We start from the raw sequence: 20,252 nt of genomic DNA on the forward strand, positions 1-20,252 counted from the left end.
TGCCGCCCCAACAGTACTCAAGCAGGAGTACTTATTGTCAAGGGGTACAGTCACAGGGGTGATCTCTAGCCTCTGACTCCTGCCCTTCCCTCTCCTGACTGTTACCCACCTATCTGTCTCCCAAGGCCCCAGTGTGACTACCTGCCTATGGCTCCTCTCTATCACCTCCTCACTTTCCCTGACCAGATGAAGGTCATTGAGGTTCTCTGTCCTCTGGTCCCCACTCTCCATGTCCACTCTATGTGGTTGGTGGTTGGCATCCGTCTGTCTCAAAGGACAATGGGTGATGATCTTCATCACAAGCCTGAGTAGAAGATATGGAGATCCTGAGATGCCCAGTTGTCAAGACCTCCCTCTCAGCCTCACCAGTGTAGTCCAAAGGAAAGTTTATGAAGCAATATGTTTGGTACCAGCTTGGCTGCAAGGATGTTCAATATCATCTAGCAGCCTTTAGGGGCTCCACTCCAGATTTTCTGTTTGGGTTCACTCCTATAGCCTCCATCTTTCCCGAGGCTGCCCACAAGGCAGTGGGGCTGCTTACTGGGGATCTGGTTCATGGGCACCAGAGCGTGTCCACACAATGGTGGTCCTGCATGTTATGTGTGCTGGGGCCAGACCTCCCATCCATCCTCTGTAGTTCAGCCTGAGTGCTAAAGGAGTTCAGTTTCTGTGAGTTGCCAGCGAGGAGGCACTTCATGAGGCTTGCTGCTGGAGAGGCTACATACTGGCAGGAAGAGACTCACACATTCAGCTCTCCTCTTCGCAAGACTTCTAGCTAGTGGTGGAAGCTGAGAGTGAGAGCGACAAGCACTACCCACTATACTCCCACACTAGATGCATCACACCAACCATTTTAACACCCACTCTACGTAGGCCTATCAATATTCCATAGGTTTCAATGAGATCAGCCCTCATTCTTCTAAACTCCAATGAGTACAGGCCCAGAGCTATCAAACAGTCATCACACATTAACCTTTTCATTCACAGGATCAATCTTGTGAACCTCCTCTGGACCTTTTCCAAAGCCAGTACATCCAATAATAGATAAGGGGCCCAAAACTCCTCACAATATTCCTGAGTGCAGTCTGACCAATGCCTTATAAAACTTCAATGCCACATTCTTGCTTTTATATTTTAGTCCTGTCGAAATAAATATTAACATTTTATTTGCCTTCCTCACCACTGACTCAACCTGTAAGTTAACCTTTGGGGAATCCTGCACGAGGACTCCCAAGATCATTTGCACCTCTGGTCTACCCTGGACCAAACATATCGATGCAGCTACATGACAGTGGCTATATTTCAATAGGAGTTTGAGGAGATTTGATATCTTACCAAAGACACTCACAAATTTCTACACGTCCCATGGAGAGCATTGTAATTGGCTGCATCACCATCTCGTACAGGATGGGGGAGTGCTATTTGACAGCATCAAAACAAACAGCAGAGAGTTATAAACATAGTCAGCTCCATGACAAGCATGAGCCTCTGTGGTATTCAGGACTTCTTCAAAGAGCAATGCCTCAAAGAGGCTGCATCCATCATTAATGACCCCTCCCCAACACCCAGATCATGCCTTGTTCTCATTGCTACCATCAGAAAAGACGTACAGAAACCTGAAGGCATACACTCAGTGATATAGGAATGGTTTCTGCCTCTCTGCCATCCAATTTCTGAATGGATATTAAACCTATGAACACTCCCTCACTACATTTTTATGTTTATTTTTGCACTACTTACTTAATTGAACTATTTTACACACACACACACACACACACACACACATATATATATAAAATATACTTACTGTAGTACACATTTTTCTATTATTATGTATTGCAACATACTTCTGCCGCAAAGACAAATTTGAAGACATATGCCGGTGATAATAAATCTGAATCTGATTCTGAAATTGCTCCCCAATTATAAAATAGTCTACACCATTATTCCTTCTAACAAAGTGTATGACCCTACATTTCTCAACACTGTATTCCATCTGCTACTCCATTCTCCTAATCTGTCTAAGTCCTTCTGCAGACTCCCTGCATCCACAACACCATTTGCCCCTCCACCTGTTTTTGTATTTTCCTCAAATGTGGCAACAAAGTCATCAATTCCATCATCCAAATCACTGATAAACAGTACAACATGAGAAGAAGCAGTCGCAACACCAACACCACAGAACACCTCTAGTCACCAGCAGCCAACGAGAAAGGGCCCCTTTATTTCCATTCTGTGCCTTTGCTAGTCAACCAATCTTCTATCCATGCTAATAATACCATGGGCTGTTATCTTGCTTAGCAGCCTCATGTGCGGCACCTTGTCAAAGACCTCCTGAAAATCCAAGTTAACAGCATCCATTGACTCTCCTTTGTCCATCTTACCTGTTGTTTCCTTAAACATTTCTAACAGATTTATCAGGCAAGATTTGCCCTTAATGAAACCACGTTGGCTTTGGCCTATTTTATCATGTGACTCCAAGTATCCTGAAACCCCATCCTTAACAATGGACTCCAAAATCTTTCCAACCACTGAAGTCAGGCTAACTGACCTGTAATTTCTTTTCTTCTGCCTCCCTCCATTCTTAAAAAGTGGAGTGAAATTTGCAAGTTTCAAGACCCACTGAACCATTCCAGAATCGAATGGTTCTTGAAGAGTCACTACAAATTTCAGTGATGTCCAATTTCTGATTCATCATTGAGGGCTCACTTCCATTATGGAATTGAGCAGTGTATGAACATGTTAGTAGGAATCAGTAGGCATCACAGTCAGCCCCACACCATTCCGCCTCCCCACACTGGACCAAAGACCATATTACCTTTTGTGACCACATACATCATAATGACTTTGAAGTCTTCAGGTGAATCGGCCTGCAAATGCTAATGAGGTTTCAGTCAGTCTAGCCTGAGCCCTTGCTCACTTTGTTCATACTGTCAAAGGCCTTTTCAATGTTTCCAAGTGTTTCTGAAGAGCAGTTTGACATTTATTTGAAAACATATTGAACTAATTAATTATCTTTTAAAAAACACAACATGACAATGATATAAGGGAATGTGAAAAACATATCCATCTTCCTGATAAAGGCTTGCAAATAATGCCTGCCCCAATTAAATGAACGGCGCCATACTGAATGTATCAGCTGAAACTGAAGGGTTGGTTGTGATGTATTTGCCTTCCACTCCTACCCCATCCCCCCACCCACGTTCTGCATCCTACTTCTGGACTCAACAGAGAGAATCAGGCTGAGAGAAAATTAGGCTTGTCTTCGACTTCCAGCTGTTACCAAATTCATCATTCTGTGCATAGATGCTGGAATCCACAATACGGACAGTGATACAGAGCACTCCGGGGATGGCATCACTTAGCTGGATATCAGGCAGGAGGTCATTGAACTTATTCAGAGTCATAAAGAAGTACAGCACAGAAACAGGCTGTTCAACCCATCTAGTCCACGCCAAAACAATTTAAACTGCCTACGTCCATTGACCTGCTCTGGGACCATAGCCCTCCACACCCCTACCATCCACATACCTATCTAAATGTCACGTAAACATTGAAATTGAGCTCACACCCACACCACTTGTGCTGGCAGCTCATTCCACACACTCACAACCCTCTGAGTTTCCCCTCATTTTCCCATTAAACTTTTTACCTTTCACCCTTAACTATGACCTCTGGTTGAAGTCCTACCCAACCGAGAAAAAGCCTACTTGCATTTATCCTGTCTATAGGGTGGGTATAGATAATTTCATATTGCTCTATCAATCCTCCCCTCAATCTTCTACCTTCGAAGGAATAAAGTTCTAACTTTTTAAATTTTTCTTTCTAGCTCAGGTCTTCCAGTCCCAGTAACAGCCTTGTAAATTTTCTCTGTACTCTTTTGACCTTATTTACATCTTTCTTGTAAGCAGGCGACCATAACTGCACACAATACTCCAAATTAGGCCTCACCAGCATAACATCCCATCTCCTGCACTCAGTGCTTTGATTTACGAAGGCCAGTGTGTCTAAAGCTTTCTTTACGCCTCTATCTATTTGTTTCTACATTGCATCCACAAGTTTGGAGCATCAAGCGAGCATTAGCAGTGACACTTGCAATAATCATGACTTGCTATTTACACTGTTTCTGAATTTCTGACTTAGGAAACAGGATTTTCCTCCTCCAGCTCACCAAGTTATTCAGCGTTGCATCTGAGAACCCTTGCTGGTTGTTCACTTGCGTTTTCAGCCATTGCTCAGAACATCACAGCTCAGACTGCCTTTGGAACCAGTTAGCAACACCTCCTGCAATCGGACTGCACAAGCCTTCTGCAAAGTTTAGACTGGCTTTAAGTAGCACCACAGCCCAGGTGTGCAGCTAATGAATGCCGAAGATTTCATAAGCTGCTCCCAACACCAATATAGTGTGCAAACTGCCATGAAATGAACATTCAGTTATAAACCTTCTATTTCACCTCATCAGATTCAGTTTATTTATCACATGCACATTAAAATATACAGTGCGTCGTTTGCATTAACATCCAACACACAAGGATGTGCTGGGGGCAGTCCATGAGTGTTGCCAACATTCTGGCACCAACATAGCGTGGCCACAATGCTCAGCAGAAAATGACAGAACGTAGCAAAGCAGAGCAAAACAAGCAATGAAACAAGAACAGCAAAGCAAACCCCTTTCCTCATTCCTATCCGGACACATACACGCATACATGGTCCTCCAGCTCCACAGGCTGGAGTTTCTGGGATCTATTTATCTGAAGGATATGTACACCCCTAGAAGAAGGAATATTCTAAAGGGAGGATGAGATAACTGTGGTTTACAAGGGAAGTCAAATACAGCAGAAAAACAAAAGAGAGGGCATACAATAGTCAGCATTGTTTCCTTTAGGGGAAATCTTGCCTGTCAAATCTGTTGGAATTCTTTGCAGAAAACTGGATAGACAAAGAGGAGTCAGTGGATTTTGATACTTCGACTTTCAGGAGGCTTTTGACAAGGTGACACACAAAAGGCTGCTAAACAAGGCAAGAGCCCATGGTATTATAGGAAAGATACTAGCACGGATAGAAGATTGGCTGACTGGCAGGAGGTTAAGAGTGGGAATAAATGGGGCCTTCTACAGTTGGCTGCCGGTGACTGGTGGTGTTCTGTAGGGGTTGGTGTTGGGACCGCTTATTTTCATGTTATATGTCTATGATTTGTATGATGGAATTGATGACTTTGCGGCCAAGTGTGAGGATAATGTAAAGGTAGGTGGAGGGGCAGGTAATGTTGAGGAAGCAGGGAGTCTGCAGAAGAATTTGGAGAATAAGCAAAGAAGTGGCAGATGGAATACAGTAGGGAAGTGTACGGTCATGCACTTTGATAGAAGGAATGCAGATGTCGGCTATTTTATAAACAAGGAGCAAATACAGAAATCAGAGGTGCGAAGTGACTTGGGAGTCCTGATGCAGGATTCCCTAAAGGTTAACTTGCAGCTTGAGTCAGTGGTAAGGAAGGCAAATGAAATGTTAGCATTCATTTCGAGAGGACTGGAATATAAAAGCAAGGATGTAATGCTGAGGCTTTATAAAGCATTGGTCAGCCTGCACTTGGAGTATTGTGAGCAGTTTTGGGCCCCTTGTCTAAAAAAGGATGTTCTGGCATTGGAGAGGGTTCAGAGGAGATATAGGAGGATGACCCCAGGATTGGAAGGGTTAATGTATCAGGAGCTTTTGATAGCTGTGGGTGTGTTCTCACTGGAGTTTAAAAGGATGAGGGAGATCTCATTGAAACCTATCGAATATTGAAAGGCTTAGACAGCGTGGATGTGGAGAATATGTTTCCTATAGTGGGTGAGTCTAGGACGAGGGGGCACAGCCTCAGAGTAGAAGGAAGTCCCTTTAGAACAGGGATGAAGAGGAATTTCTTTGGGCAGAGGATGGTGAATCTGTGGAATTCATTGTTACAGATGACTGTGGAATCAGGAATGTGATCGACTGCTCTTCCTTTAACAATACGAGCTCAATTCCAACAATTCTCAAAATGCGTGACACCACCCAGCACAAGGCAGCCTACTTAAATGGCACCCCATCAATGACCGTAAGCTTTCCCTGTCTCCACGGCAAGTGTGCACTGATAACGATTTATTAAAGTCCCTGCAGTCAATTAGAAAATCTACTCCAAACACACTTTAGAAAACCAGATAAGGGCAAGGATAGCCATCAACTGCAGGTTTCTCTCCAAGTCGCACACCACTCTGCCTTAGAAATATTTTACTCTTCCTTCATTGTTGTTGGGTCTAAATCCTGGAACTCCCACCCACAGTAGTTTAAAAAGGCAGCTCTCCAGCTCATTTCACAAGGGTGATTAGGCATGAGCAATAAATGCTGGCTTTGTTTTAGATCATTTACCTAGATCCCAAAAATCAATTAAAATAATGGCCTGCTGCTGTTGCTATCTTTCCTGACAGTGCCACGAAAAGCCAACTCGATGTCTGGTAAATGTATTGAAGTAAGATCCTTTCTGTCATTGTCGGATGGATCTGACATACACTAACCTTGAAAGGGGATATTAAAGAAGTGTGTGAATGGGACTGTGAGTTATGTCAGTGCTCCCTGACTCTCATAAGTGCCTGCAGAGTGGAGTGGGAATTAGGAAAAGCGTTGGTTCTGAAGAGTTTTGTTGTTTATTTAAGCCATCCAGCAAAGAAGACAGAATTTAAAACCTGCTCTGAGATTTAAAAATGCCCCTCTTGTGCCTTCAACCTCTTTATAAAAATGAACCACAGCCAAGTATCGTCTGGCTAGTGGGATTGAAAAACTCAAACATGCCTCGAAGCATTAAGCTCTAAACATTAAAGATTATCTAATTGCTTCACTCCGGGTAGTAGCTAATACATTAATGAAAAAACTAGTAGAGAGATTTGCAATATGTGAGGCTATTCAGCAATCATGCATATGGTAATGTTCAGGCAATTCAGACTATTTTCTAATTTTTGCACGTCTTATATAAAAAAATTGCTTTGTAATAAAATAGGGGCTTAATCTAGAGAGAAGGTTCAGAGATCCTTAAGGCAAACTCCATTTGAATTGGTGTTAACAGTTTGCTTTTTCATCCAAAGTATAGTGAATCCCACATTTAGCCAATAGATCAAGAAACAGCAAGATCGTTCTCTCTATCTGCACTGTCTTGTGTATTGTCTCTCCATATCTGAGTCAAAGCCTGAGTATTCTAGTCCCAGTAGTGTGAAGTAAAGAAAATAACACAAGGATGAACTCCATTGCAGTACTGAAATAACACTGCTGTTTCGGAGAGGCCGTTTTCAGAGTTAAGGAAGGCTATTGTTGCTTTTGTTGGGATCCTGGTCATTGTTTATCTCTGAAGCAATGTCACTAACTTCACATCATCTGACCACATTATAGCACAGTTTGGCTGAGTGCAGAGTTTTGCTGCTGATTTTCCCACATTTCAAGTACTTCATTGACTTTAGAGTATCTCAGGATCAGGAAGGCACAAGCTGATCCTTTCACATAACTTACTCTTTCTTATGTTCGCAATGGGTTGAAATTGGGACAGACTGCGCTTTCTCATATTTTGTTCCCAGCAGCTAAGAGCTGTGGATTTCCTTAGTCTTCCCCTCCTCCTACACATTTACACAGCCTATTCGTCATGCAACACAATCATAATAAAAGATGGGATACAATATCCTCTGGAAAATAGTAATGCTTCCATTACTGCTGTGGTTGAAGCCATGGGTACAGGAAAATAAGTTACTTGAATAGTATCTGAAGGACTGGACTGTTCATCCAGAGATGTGGTTTCAAATGCCAATATTACAGCTACGGAATTTACATTCAAATACTTAAATAAGTATGGTATCAGCTGTGATGATAATGAAACTAGAAGACTGTTGTAAAAACCCATCTGGTTCACTAATACACTTCAGGGAAGTAAGTCTGCCAGGCTCGCTGGTCTGGCCGATATGTAACTCCAGATCCATTATTGTGCTTAACTCTCAACTGTTCTCTGAAATGACCTAGCAAGTCATTCAGCCCAAGGACAATTTGAAATAGAAAAGCTGGGCATCTCCACATTCTGTGAAGGAATGAAATAAATCAAACCTGAGACATTATTGGCTAGTGCAGGTCATTTACTAGAATATCGAAGTGAGGTTGGCTTTATTATTGTCATATATACCAAGACAGAGTGAAAGGGTTTTGTGGTCAGATCATGCCATATATATGTACTTTGAGGTAGTTAAAGAAAAACCGAATGCAGAGTATAATGTTGTGGCTACAAAGTGCAGTGGGGTAAAGAATGGAGTGGAAGGATCACAATGATGTAGATTGGGGGGGGGGATTAAAGGCAATAAGTCACTTCTGGCAATAGGATACATACATCCCAATAGTGATTGTGTGGTAGAAAAGAAAATAAAGGATCTGATAATGGATGCATCTCTGAGAGGCATGGCAATAATCTTGGGAGGGATGGAGCTGGATTTAAATGTACATATAGACTGAAAAAAATAATCAGATGAGCAAGCTGGCTTGGATGAAGCACACCTAAAGTAGTTTAAAAATAGGAGCTTAAAGCAGCAAGTTGAACCAGAGCACGTTGCATATTAGGTCTGGTATTGTCCAATGGGATAAGATTAATTAATTACCTCAATATACGTGCACTCCCATGATAATAACGATCACAATGTGAATCAATTTTACATTCTTTTGGAGGGATAGAAGATAGGTTCCAACATACCTCTTAAACTTAAATAAGGGCCATTATGAAAGTATGAAAGGAGAGATTGCAAAAGTGAACTGGTAACATAGGTTAAGGAATTGTTCAGATGAGATACAGAGCAAATATTTAAGGGGATATTTCAGAATACACGGAATAGATGTATTCCAAAGAGAAAAGACAATTCCATAGAAATGACCATGGTTAACTAAAAATGTTAAAGGTATTATCAATCTTAAAGAATTTACAAAGATGTTGCCTGGATTGGAGAGCATGCCTTATGAGAATTGGTTGAGTGAACTTGGCCTTTTCTCCTTGGAGCAACAGAGGATGAGAGGTGACCTGATGGAGGTGTATGAGATGATGAGGGGCATTGATCGTGTGGATAGCCAGACGCTTTTCCCCAGGGCTGAAATGGCTAACACTATGGGTATAGTTTTAAGTTGCCTGGAATAGGTACCAAGGGAATGTTAGGGATAAGTTTTTCACACAGAGTGGCGGGTGCGTAGAATGCACTGCTAACGGCGGTGGTGGATACAGTTTAGTCTTTTAAGAGCCTCTTAGGTAGGCACATGGAGCTTAGTAAAATGCACTAGGGAAATTCTAGGCAGGTTCTAGAGTAGGTTACATGGTTGGTACAACATTGTGGGCCGAAAGGCCTGTAATGTGCTGTAAATTTCTATGTTCTAAGCAAAAAGCATGTAATTACACAAAATCTGGGATCATGTCAGAAGATTGGACTGAATCTAAAAAAATTAGCAAAACATACTCAAAAGATTAATAAGGTGGGAAATATTAGAGTACAAAATAGACTAACCAATAATACAGAAACAGTAATGATTTCACTAGGTAATGAAAAAAGAGTTTACAAAGTGAATGCTGGTTCTATAGAAAATGATATTAGGGGATTAATAGTGGAAACCATAGAGACAGCAGATGAATTATATAGACATTTTGCATCCAGCTTCACTACAGAGTAGGGGCTCCCAACCCTTTTTTTTTACATTGTGGATCAATACCATTAAGCAAGGGGTTGTGGCCTCCTTACATATATAAGCTACATTCCTAAAATAACAGTAAACTGGGAAAGAAGGGAAGAATTCAACATAGCATTTATCACAGAAGTAGTGCAGGACAAATTATTGAATCTGCAGGCTCACAAACTCCTGATCCTTGCCTGATTCCATTCTAGGATATAGCTAATGGGATAGTTGATGTGCTGGATTTAAGTTTTCAATATTTTGTAAATCTGCAAAGGTTCCATTGGGAGGGGAAACAACACTTATAACTTCCATTCAGAAAGGGAGAGATAGAAAGAAGGAAGAGGTTAGTTATATTAACATCTATCAATGGGTGGCTGTTAGAAACTTCACCTTCTTAGGAAGATCCTCTGGATTGAGGACAATTTGCTTCCATTGATTGTTGTGAGTTCTGACGTACCTGATGAGGCCAACGTAGGAAGCACAGATGCTTTCATAAATGAGGTGGACATGCCTGGCTGGTCATGTGTTCCTTCTACCATTCTGCCTGATGCAAGTGCTAAAGGTTCTCAGTACCATTCCAAATGCTTCCCAACCTTTGAGTGGTCAGGGCCTGGCACTCCTAAAAATCAGATTTTGAAGAAAGCTTTGAGCATATCATTGTACCTTGTCCTCCATCTGCCTGGTATTCTCTTCACATGACACACATCTTAGAAAAGAGATTTCAGGAAACTGGAGTCAAACATGGAAATGAGATGGCCAGCCTAATGGAGCTAACTGAGTGTAACTTGCGTCCCAAAGCTTGTTGGGATGACAAAGTTGTTTTTGTTATCCTTCCAGTAGGTTTGGAGGATTTTATGGTGTGGTATTTTGTGGGGTTTTTCCCCACTGTCTTGAGGTACAGGTAGTCCGGGTCACAGAAGCAGAAAGCAGAAGTCACCAAATTCTATGCTGGTCTATCAAAGGAAAGGTGAATTTCATAATTAACATCTGCATCTGCAGGTTAGTGGCTCTGCACACACAATAAATGATCCATTATTAAAGCTGTTATTACACTTACAAGGAAATCATGCGAAGAGAACATGGTCTTGTGAAAGGAAAATCATGCTTGTGCAACTCATTATAGTTCTTTGTTGAAGTAACATGCATTGTGGCTCAATGGAAACTGATGGATGTACTATCTACACTTAAGTTTCCAGATGCTGCATGAAAGATTATTGGAAAAATAAAAGTTCATGGTACAGGAGGTATAATTTTGGTGTGTATAGAAAATCAATATTAAAACATAGATGCTGGAGATATGAAATAAAAACAGAAAATGTGGGAAGTACTTAGCTGGTCAGTCAGCATCTATAGAAAGTGAAACAGGTTATCATTTCTGGTCAGAAACCTGACAGAAGGTCTTGTTAACTTTAAGATTCTGTTCACACAAACACTGCCTGACGTTCTGTTTTCAGCACTCTTAGATAGTGTGGATAGAAACATAGAAAACCTACAGCACAATACAGGCCCTTCGGCCTACAATGCTGTGCTGAACCCGTCCTTACTTTAGAAATTACCTAGGGTTACCCACAGCACACTATTTTTCTAAGGTCCGTATACCTATCCAGGAGTCTCTTAAAAGACCTATCATATCCGCCTCCACCACTGTCGCCAGCAGCCCATTCCACGCACTCACCACTCTCTGTGTAAAAGAACTTAACCCTGACATCTCCTACGTACCCACTTCCAAGCAAGTAAAACTGTGCCCTCTCATGCTAGCCATTTCAGCCCTGGGGGAAAAAGCCTCTGGCTATCCACACGATCAATGCCCCTCATCATCTTATACACCTCTATCAGGTCACTTCTCACCCTCCATCACTCCAAGGAGAAAAAGCCGAGTTCACTCAACCTATTCTCATAAGGCATGCTCGCCAATCCAGGCAACATCCTTGTAAATCTCCTCTGCACCCTTTCTATAGTTACCACATCCTTCCTATAATGAGGCGACCAGAACTGAACACAATACTCCAAGTGGGGTCTGACCAGGGTCCTATATAACTGCAACATTTCCTCTCGGCTCCTAAACTCAATCCCACAATTGATGAAGGCCAATGCACCACAGAGTCAACCTGCGCAGCTGCTTTGACTGTCCTATGGACTCAAGACCCCTTTGACCCTCCACACTGCCAAGAGTCTTACCATTAATACTATATTCTACCATCATATTCCACCTACCAAAACAAACCACCTCACACTTACCTGGGTTAAACTGCATCTGCCACTTCTCAGCCCAGTTTTGCACCCTATCAATGTCCTGATGTTACCTCTGACAACCTTTTACACTATCCACAACACCCCCAAATTTTGTGTCAACAGCAAATTTACTAACCCATCCCTCCACTTCCTCATCCAGGTCTTTTACAAAAATCATGAAGAGAAGGGGACCCAGAACAGATCCCTGAGGCATAGAAGATTGGCTAGCTTACAAAGAGTAGACTTATTGAAAAAATGTATAGGTATATGGACAGGAAAGGAATGGAGGGTTATGGGCTGAGTGCAGGTCAGTGGGACTAGGTGAGAGTAAGCGTTCAGCATGGACTAGAAGGGCCGAGATGGCCTGTTTCCATGCTGTAATTGTTATATGGTTATATGGTTATAATTTTTTTTTCTGGATGACAAGTTGTAACAAGTGGTACACCAAAAGGTTTGGTACTGGATCATCAACTTTGTATAAATTACGTAGATGCGTAGGGGTGAAGACCCTAATGTGCCCAGCAGAAATTGTATCCACAGTGTGATGTGCTTTGAGAGCTTGGCCATTGATATATCTTCTCCAACTTGAAGAGCAACATGAATCTGATCCAATTTACGTACAATCACATGTCAACAGCTATTTCATTGACTCTCCACTCAGCTCTGGAAATGTGACGAGAAACCTAGGCGAGAATGGTTAGGACCCATGTACCAGAGTACCTGAGACTAAAATCGAGACATGATACAAAACTGAAACCAAGACAAGGTTCTAAGCTAGACGAGAACCCAATTGTGACCTGATAATTGACCACCGAACCCCAGTTCAGGTACTCTTTAAATATTAAAATCCTGATACCAAAACACGTCTGCCAATTAATGGGATGCCTGAATCTTTAAAAGGGCCTCTCCAGTTATCCACTTTCCAGAGAGTTAGAGTGTCTAAATCCCGGAAACTGGCACGGTTGAATGCTTCTCGTAACAGGACTCTCTCCCAAACAACCGACTCCCGACGGCCCTGGCTGCTCAGAGAGATGATGATGGAAGTCATGTATGAGAGCCAAATCCAAAATGTCCCTTTACAGCATCCAGCACTGTTCCTCAAGTCCCTCCCAGCCCACGAGGAACTTCCAAAGACCCCAAACAGTTCGCGAATCCAGAACTCTTCTTACAGTGAAGATCTGTTTCCCATCAGCAAACATGGGTCACGGCGGGTCTGATGGTGGTGGAGCTAAGGAGTTGGTGCTTGCATATTTTCATTTAGAAATGTGGAAAGTGGGATTAATTTGAGGGTCTTGGGAGCTGCAAGGTGCAAGTCTCTAGGCTTATTTCTTAAAAAACTTGAACTTGGGTGCCAACTTCCCAGACTCCACCAAAAGGGGCAAATCCTGAGAAGACAGCCAAACCTGTGCCCAGGCTGCAAAGCTGGTCATTATCTTCTCTTGCAGTTAGCCTTTACTTAAGCCTTCCAAGTAGAGGCCAACAAAATCTCCCTTGCCCTAGTCCATTACTTCTTGCAGCATCTGACGAGATCTTCAGCCTCTTGTTCAGGGAATAGGGGCAGAAAATACCCAAATTGGCATTCAAATTGGGATATCCCATGCGCCAAATGCTGTATAGTTTTGTGAGCAATCTCTGCCCACATCAAATGGTCACACCACTCGTCTGGTTTTTCTGAGACCGGGCATCTTAGGGCTTGTTCCAAATTTTGGTTCACCCATTCTGTCTGGCCGTTATTAGCTGATTGGGGCAACAGAGGAAAGATTTGCTATTTCCCTGCAAAAGCACTGCAGACCACAATCTGACACAATGTCCACCAGAAATCCTTGGATCCTGAAGACCTGATGCAAGATAATTTCAGCCATCTCTGCAGAAGATGGTAGTTTATTCAAGGCAATGAAGTTGCAGGCCTTCATAAAATGATCTACAAATACCATGATGGCGGTCTTTCCCTTGGAAGGCAGAAGACCCGTGACAAAGTCCATGGAGATGTACGCCCATGGTCTGTCAGGAACAGACAGAGGGTGAAGGAGCCTCTGAGGTTGAGTGTGGGACTCCTTACTCCGGGTGCATATGCCTGTACGCATGGTTGGACATTTCTCACCAGTCCAAGCCACCAATGTCTTCTCTTGATGACCTCAGAGTCCTAACAATCCCTGGGTGAGCAGTCATTTTTGATACATATCCCTATTGAAGTACATAACACCTGACAGAATCTGTACTCTTTTCCATAGATGCGACCTGGCCTGCTGAGTTCCTCCAGCATTTTGTGTGTGTTGCTAGGATTTCCAGCATCTGCAGATTTTCTCTTGCTTGTGACCTGATAGAATACCCCCTTGCACCTGGGCATTGCAAACAAGTTTGATGATCCCTCAACCAATTGGCGCTATCAGCCTGGCTTGTAGAAAAACGGTGGCAAGCTGCTCCTCTCTTTCGGGTTCGTCGAACTGATGAGACAAGGCATCTGGCTTTTGATTTTATGACCCCGAATGATAGGTCAGGATGTGTCTAAAGTGGGTAAAGCAAAGAGACCACCTCGCCTGCCTGGAATTCAGTCTCTTGGCCTCCTGAATATAAGCCAGGTTTTTGAGGTCTGTTCATACAATAAAAGGGTTCTTGGTCCCCTCAAGCCAGTGATGCCATTCCACCAGAGCCAACTTGAGCACAAGCAGCTCTCTTTTCCCAATGGCGTAGTTCACCTCTGCCAGGAAAAGCCTCCTGAAGAACAATGCGCACAGGTGCAGTTTATTGTGTCTACTGAGGCAACACTGCACACATTCCAATGTCTGAGGCATGCACCTCCATGCTCCATGATGAAGGGAACTTGGCGCAACCAAAATGGGACCTGTTGTAAACCACTGTTTGAGCTCTGCAAAAGCAGCCCCTGTTTCGGTAGTCCAAACAAAAGGGCCCGTGGATCTCTTGGTTAGTGCTGTGAGTGGAGCTGGCACTGAGCGAAGTTTTGGTAAAAGTTGGCAAATCCTGGGAATCATTGGTCATGTTTCACATTGGCTGTTTGTGGACAATCTCTGTGTCTTAGTAGGCCGTGCTTGAGATTGCCATTAGAGATGATGAAACCCAAAAATGAAATGGTGGTTATGTGAAATTTGGATTTCTCCAGCTTTTCATAAAGTCCATGATCAAGGAGCTGCTTTAAGACATCTCTGACATGAGCGATGTGCTCCTCCGTGGACTTGGAGAAAATTGGGACGTTTTCCAAGTAGACGAAGACATACTTATGGAGCGCATTCCATACAGGGGTTTTGAGAGGAGCATTGATGATATAGAAAAACCAATGCCTGCAGCAGGATCTGCCCAGAAACCAAGCGGACAGCTGTCCAGGCCAGTTGCAGGCATGGGCTGAGTCAACTCCTGCAGCAGTACGTTGAGCCGAAGAGCGGCCCCCAAGTCCAGGGAATTAACAGCAGACACAGAGTCCACAAAAGCATTCATTCAACTCTTGTCTGTTCTTAACCCAGGAGATCTCCACCTTCAGCATGACATCAGAATCCATGAGAAGTAACGACTGCTGTTTCAGTCCTCCTGACACTGGCCAGTCTGTACAGTTCTTCCGATGGCTACAGCTTTGGACATCTGGCCCACAGTGACCTGCTTCCTCACAGTAATAACAACATCCTCTACTCCGATGTTGGGACCTGAGAGTCTTGTGCAACCGATTTGCACGGGCTTGACAGGATCCTGAGCAGGAGGTGGGCTGATCATTGTCTGAGGTTGGGGAGTGGAGCTGCAATGCACTGAGGCTGGGCTCGGGCTAGCCCTCTTCAACCTCATGAGATAATCCCACTTTTGCTCCTCCAGGCAATTGTGGAGGATGGTGGACTGGTCGATGAGTCTAGGCCTCTACATTTAGTTCATCTTGGAGTCCATGGGGTACAGAATGGACAGGCCTCTCCATTCCAGCCACTCTCTTGGGCTAAAGGGCAAAAACTCAATAGCATAATCGGCCGCTGATTGACTGACCTGACGTGCCTTTATTAGACAGTCCGAAGCTTGGTTTTCTCCGGCAGGGTGATGGAACACCCTCCTCGTGGCAGCCATGAATTCCTCCAAATCTGAGCAAATCTCTGAACTTCATTCCCAGTGTGCCGTGGCCCGGGCCAGGGCTCTCCTGGTCTGGAGAGGGATCGTGAAGGCCACCTTTCCACACTCTAACTGGAACTGGGACGGCTGGAGTTCGAACACCAATTGAGTGAGGATGCCGTGGCAAGAACCTGGGTCACCACTGAATCCCTCTGGGGTCAGAAGATGTACTGGCTCTGCAGAGCGACCGACAGCCTCGCCTGAACGACGCTGGCTTTCCCCTTGTGATTGCTGGCACACGGCGACCTGGAGGTTGTGTGTCTCCAGGTCTAGCTGTGGCTGGCCATGGCTGATAGAAGGCTCCAATGCCCTGCTTGGTCCATGTTAGGCTCAATCATATTGTGGCGAGAGACCTCGGCGAAGATGGTAAGCACTCAAGTACTGGAGTATCAGATGCCAGAATAGAGACACAATATGAGACTGAAACAAAGACAGGGCTCTAAGCTAGACCCTAGACGGGAATCCAAAGTTGAGCTGACGTTTGAACACCGAACCTCAATTCAGGTGCTGTTTATGTATTAAAGTCCTGGCGCCAAACCATGGCCACCAATTAGCGGGACAGTCTAAATCTTTAAAGGGGCTGCCCCAGTTCTTCATATTCCCGAGAGTTAGAGCATCTAAACCCCAGAAGCTGGTATGGCTGGGTGCATATCATAACAGGATGCTCTTCATTGACTACAGCTCTGTATTCAGCAATGTCATCCCTTATCACTAAGCTTCAAGACCTACACCTCCCTGCGCAACTGGATCCTCAATTTCTTCACCTGCAGATCCCAGTTAATATGGATTGGTGACAGCATCTTCTCCACAATCGCCATCAGTACAACTATACCACAAGGCTATGTGCCTATCCCCCGTTATGCTCACTGTGTACTTTTGATTGTGTAACTAAGTACAGCCCCAATGCCATATTTAAGTTCACTGATACCACTGTTGTTGGTCAAATCAAAGGTGGTGATGAATTGACATATAGGAGGGAGATTGAAAATCTGGTTAAATAGTGACAGAGTTGATTATTGACTGCAGGACAAAGAAAGCAGAGGTCGATAAGCCAGTCCTCATTAGAGGATTGGAGGTGGAGAGGGTCGTAACTTTAAATTCCTTGGCATTATCAGATCAGAGGATCTGTCTTAGCACCAGCAGTAAGTGCCATCATAAAGAAGGCACAACATTATCACTACTTTCTTAAAAGTATATGTCATCTGAAACTTCAACAAACTTCTATAGATACAAAGTGGAGAGTATTCTGACTCCACATCATGGCCTGGTATGGAAACACCAAAGCCCAGGAAGAGAAAAGTCTGCAGAAAGTTGTGAACACAGCCCAGTCTGTCGCAGGCAAAGCCCTCCCCACCACTGAGCACGTTTACAAGAAGCACATCCATCATCACGGACTCCCACCATCCAGGCCATGCTCTCTTCTCACTGCTGCTATTGGGAAGGAGGTACAGAGCCCTAGGTCCCTCACTACGAGGTTCAAGAACAATTATTACCCTACAACTATCAGGCTCCTGAACCAGCAGTAATAACTTTACTCACTTCAACTCTGTGAACTGATGTCACAACCAGCAGACTCACTTTCAAGGACACTGCAATCCATGTTCTCAGCATTATTTTTTTATTTCCACAATTTGCCTTCTTTGCACATTGGTCATTTACAGCCTTTGTTCTTGGATAGTTTGTCATATTTTCCATTGCATTTCTTTATTTTCCTTTGAATGCCTGCGAGAAATGAATCTCAGGGTAGTAGTTAGCGACAAATAATAAGTATTTCAATAATAAATTTGACTCTTTCACTCTTTGACTAAAGGCATGGTTGCTAAATTTATAGACGAGATCACTTTGTGAAAAGCACATACAGGGGCTACAAAGGGAGTTTATGTAAATGGGAAATGAACTGGTAAATGGAATATTACATGCAAAAATGTAAAATTTTCAATTATAGTAGAACAAATACATTTCAAGTGGATTATGTAAATAGCGATAGAGCAGAGAACAAGATGGTAAGGAATCTGATATCCTAATGTACAATCATAAAAGGTCGCTTTGCTGGTACTGCAATACCTGGAAAAATATTGCAATTTAGAATGTATCAGTGCAACACAGTCTGAGTCTGAGGGACCCAATACTTAAACAATTTAAACACCAGGCCAAATGGATTGGAAAGGCAGGGTGTTGGGACAGAGGTGCAGATCAGGCAGGTTCTGCTCACTGGTGCGTGATGTTTGCTCCGCTCTTCGTTGCTCTAAGACCGAAGCTGTGGGTCTGCTCCGGCTGCTCGGGGTTTTGTATCTACGAGCCTTGTAACATATTGCTCCGCTGTGTGATACACTGAGGCTGAGAGGCTGTGGGCCCACTCTGGCTGCTCCAGGTTTTCACTTCCATTTTGAATGCTGTTGCTTGCTTTTACTGTTTGCAGGATTTCTGTTCTTCTTTTTCTGTGCATTGGGCATTTGTTGGTCATTTTTTTGGGGGAGTTCTTTTGGAGTTTTTTTGTGGCTGCTTGTAAGGAGATAAGTCTCAAGGTTGTATAATGTATACATACTTTGAACTTTGAAATTTGAAAGCTAACAGAATGTTATTATTTTTTGTTAGAGGAGCTGTGGAGATATTTGGAGAGATTTCATTTAAATACATGATAACCTAATGCATTTTAAAACAGTTAAACTTTTAAAGTAGAAAGGTCAAAGTTACAGTAAAAAATACATTATAAATATTTAGATACATGATAAACCACTAAAATGCACACTATGGAATTAGCTAAACATTAAATGCTGAATTGGCCAACTCTGCCTGGGATAAATGAAAAGCAGATGATGGAAACCTGAAATAAAAACAGAGAAACACTCAGATGTTCAGCAGATGTGGCATCATCTGTGGAGAAACAGAAGTAACATTTCAGGTTAATGGTCTTCTGATGATTGTTTATACTGAAATTGTACTAGCACAAGTAAGCATATTGACTTTAGACTCTTCTATGCTATGAACACCTTGCTTAATGACATTGATCGATGACATTAGAGAAGTTGGCAATCACTGCTTTAGAGAGGACTTCTGAGCAATGTTCTTTCATTGCAGTGCTGTAGATAAATATAGCTTTCTGTCTTGCGTGAAGGTTATTAATTAGAATCAAAAATACCCTATAATTTCTGGTAAAGGAATATTGAGGCCAGAAAAATGAGGCTCTATTTCATGGCTTGCTAGTGGAAAATCGATTCTTTGCATGGGCTACATATAGTTAACATCCAGCTGTGTTTAGTTTAAAAAATTTCCCTTCACATGACAATGATTAATCTGTAAATGAAGCTTTATTATATAGATGACAGTGGAACAATTTTCCTATCCTTCCAAGTAGCAGGGAAAGATCTTTGAAGAACAATTTAATATTCTTGTTATTTTACTGTTATGCTTGGATCAGGGATCTTGCTTTTGTGATGTATTTTAATGGATGACTTCTATATCATGCACAATTCAGCCTGAGGGATAAAACCAGTTTTCTTCTTTTTTTATATATAATCAAGAACATTGAATCCTTCTTTGTCAGCCATAACTAATGAAATAAATGTAAAAAAGCAGGAAATACTCCAAAATGGTAACTGTTTCTTTCTCCACAGATGCTACCTAGTGAGTGAGTTCTTACTGCATTTTCTTTTTATTTATTTCAGGATCCTAACATAAGTAGTATTTCATTAGCCAAATCACTGTCTGTTGCTGGTGGAGTCAACAGTGTCAAATGGTCTCCTTGCTCTCCTGTGTCTGGGTAACACAATTAACTTGAAGTCTGAAGACTTCAGATTCACTCTGTGCTCTTGTGCAATGCTTCGCAGGTTGGGCATCTCAGATGAAACATTAAAAGGAGTTCTCAATTGCTTTTACTGGTGATTTTTATATGATTCAAAGAACTGATGATACTCTGAAGAATTGTCAGCTCTCATTTAACACTGCTCCCTCAACAGAAACTTACAGCAGAATTTTGTAATTCATTCCTACTTGTAGAATCTTGCCATAAATAAAAGCAAAGCCATTTATTTGTTTTAAATTTATTAACTGTACTGAAATTTGATGAGTCTCCATAGAAATGTCTACCAGCTTTGCAGAGAACAGAATTTCCTTAAGCGGACATGAGAGCAGATTTGCTCAATGTGATACATTATAAACACTTCTAAATGTACCTTAGCAGCAAGATCTGAAAGCCATCCAGCATCTCCATCCCTCTGTCCTATGTTAGT

General features: G+C 42.7%; 1 protein-coding gene across 1 annotated transcript in view; it reads right to left on the reverse strand.

Moving 5' to 3' along the window:
- Positions 1-18,829: 18,829 nt before the first annotated feature.
- The window catches only part of LOC132383516 (tetratricopeptide repeat protein 9A), a 159,751-nt gene continuing 158,328 nt past the window's right edge, over positions 18,830-20,252 (reverse strand). Inside the window, exon 5 of the transcript XR_009508697.1 lies at positions 18,830-18,847. The gene's annotated coding sequence lies outside the window, so the exon portion shown is untranslated. The remainder of the gene's footprint in view (positions 18,848-20,252) is intronic.

Source organism: Hypanus sabinus, chromosome 2 (assembly GCF_030144855.1).
Source record: "Hypanus sabinus isolate sHypSab1 chromosome 2, sHypSab1.hap1, whole genome shotgun sequence".
Lineage (NCBI taxonomy): Eukaryota > Metazoa > Chordata > Chondrichthyes > Myliobatiformes > Dasyatidae > Hypanus > Hypanus sabinus.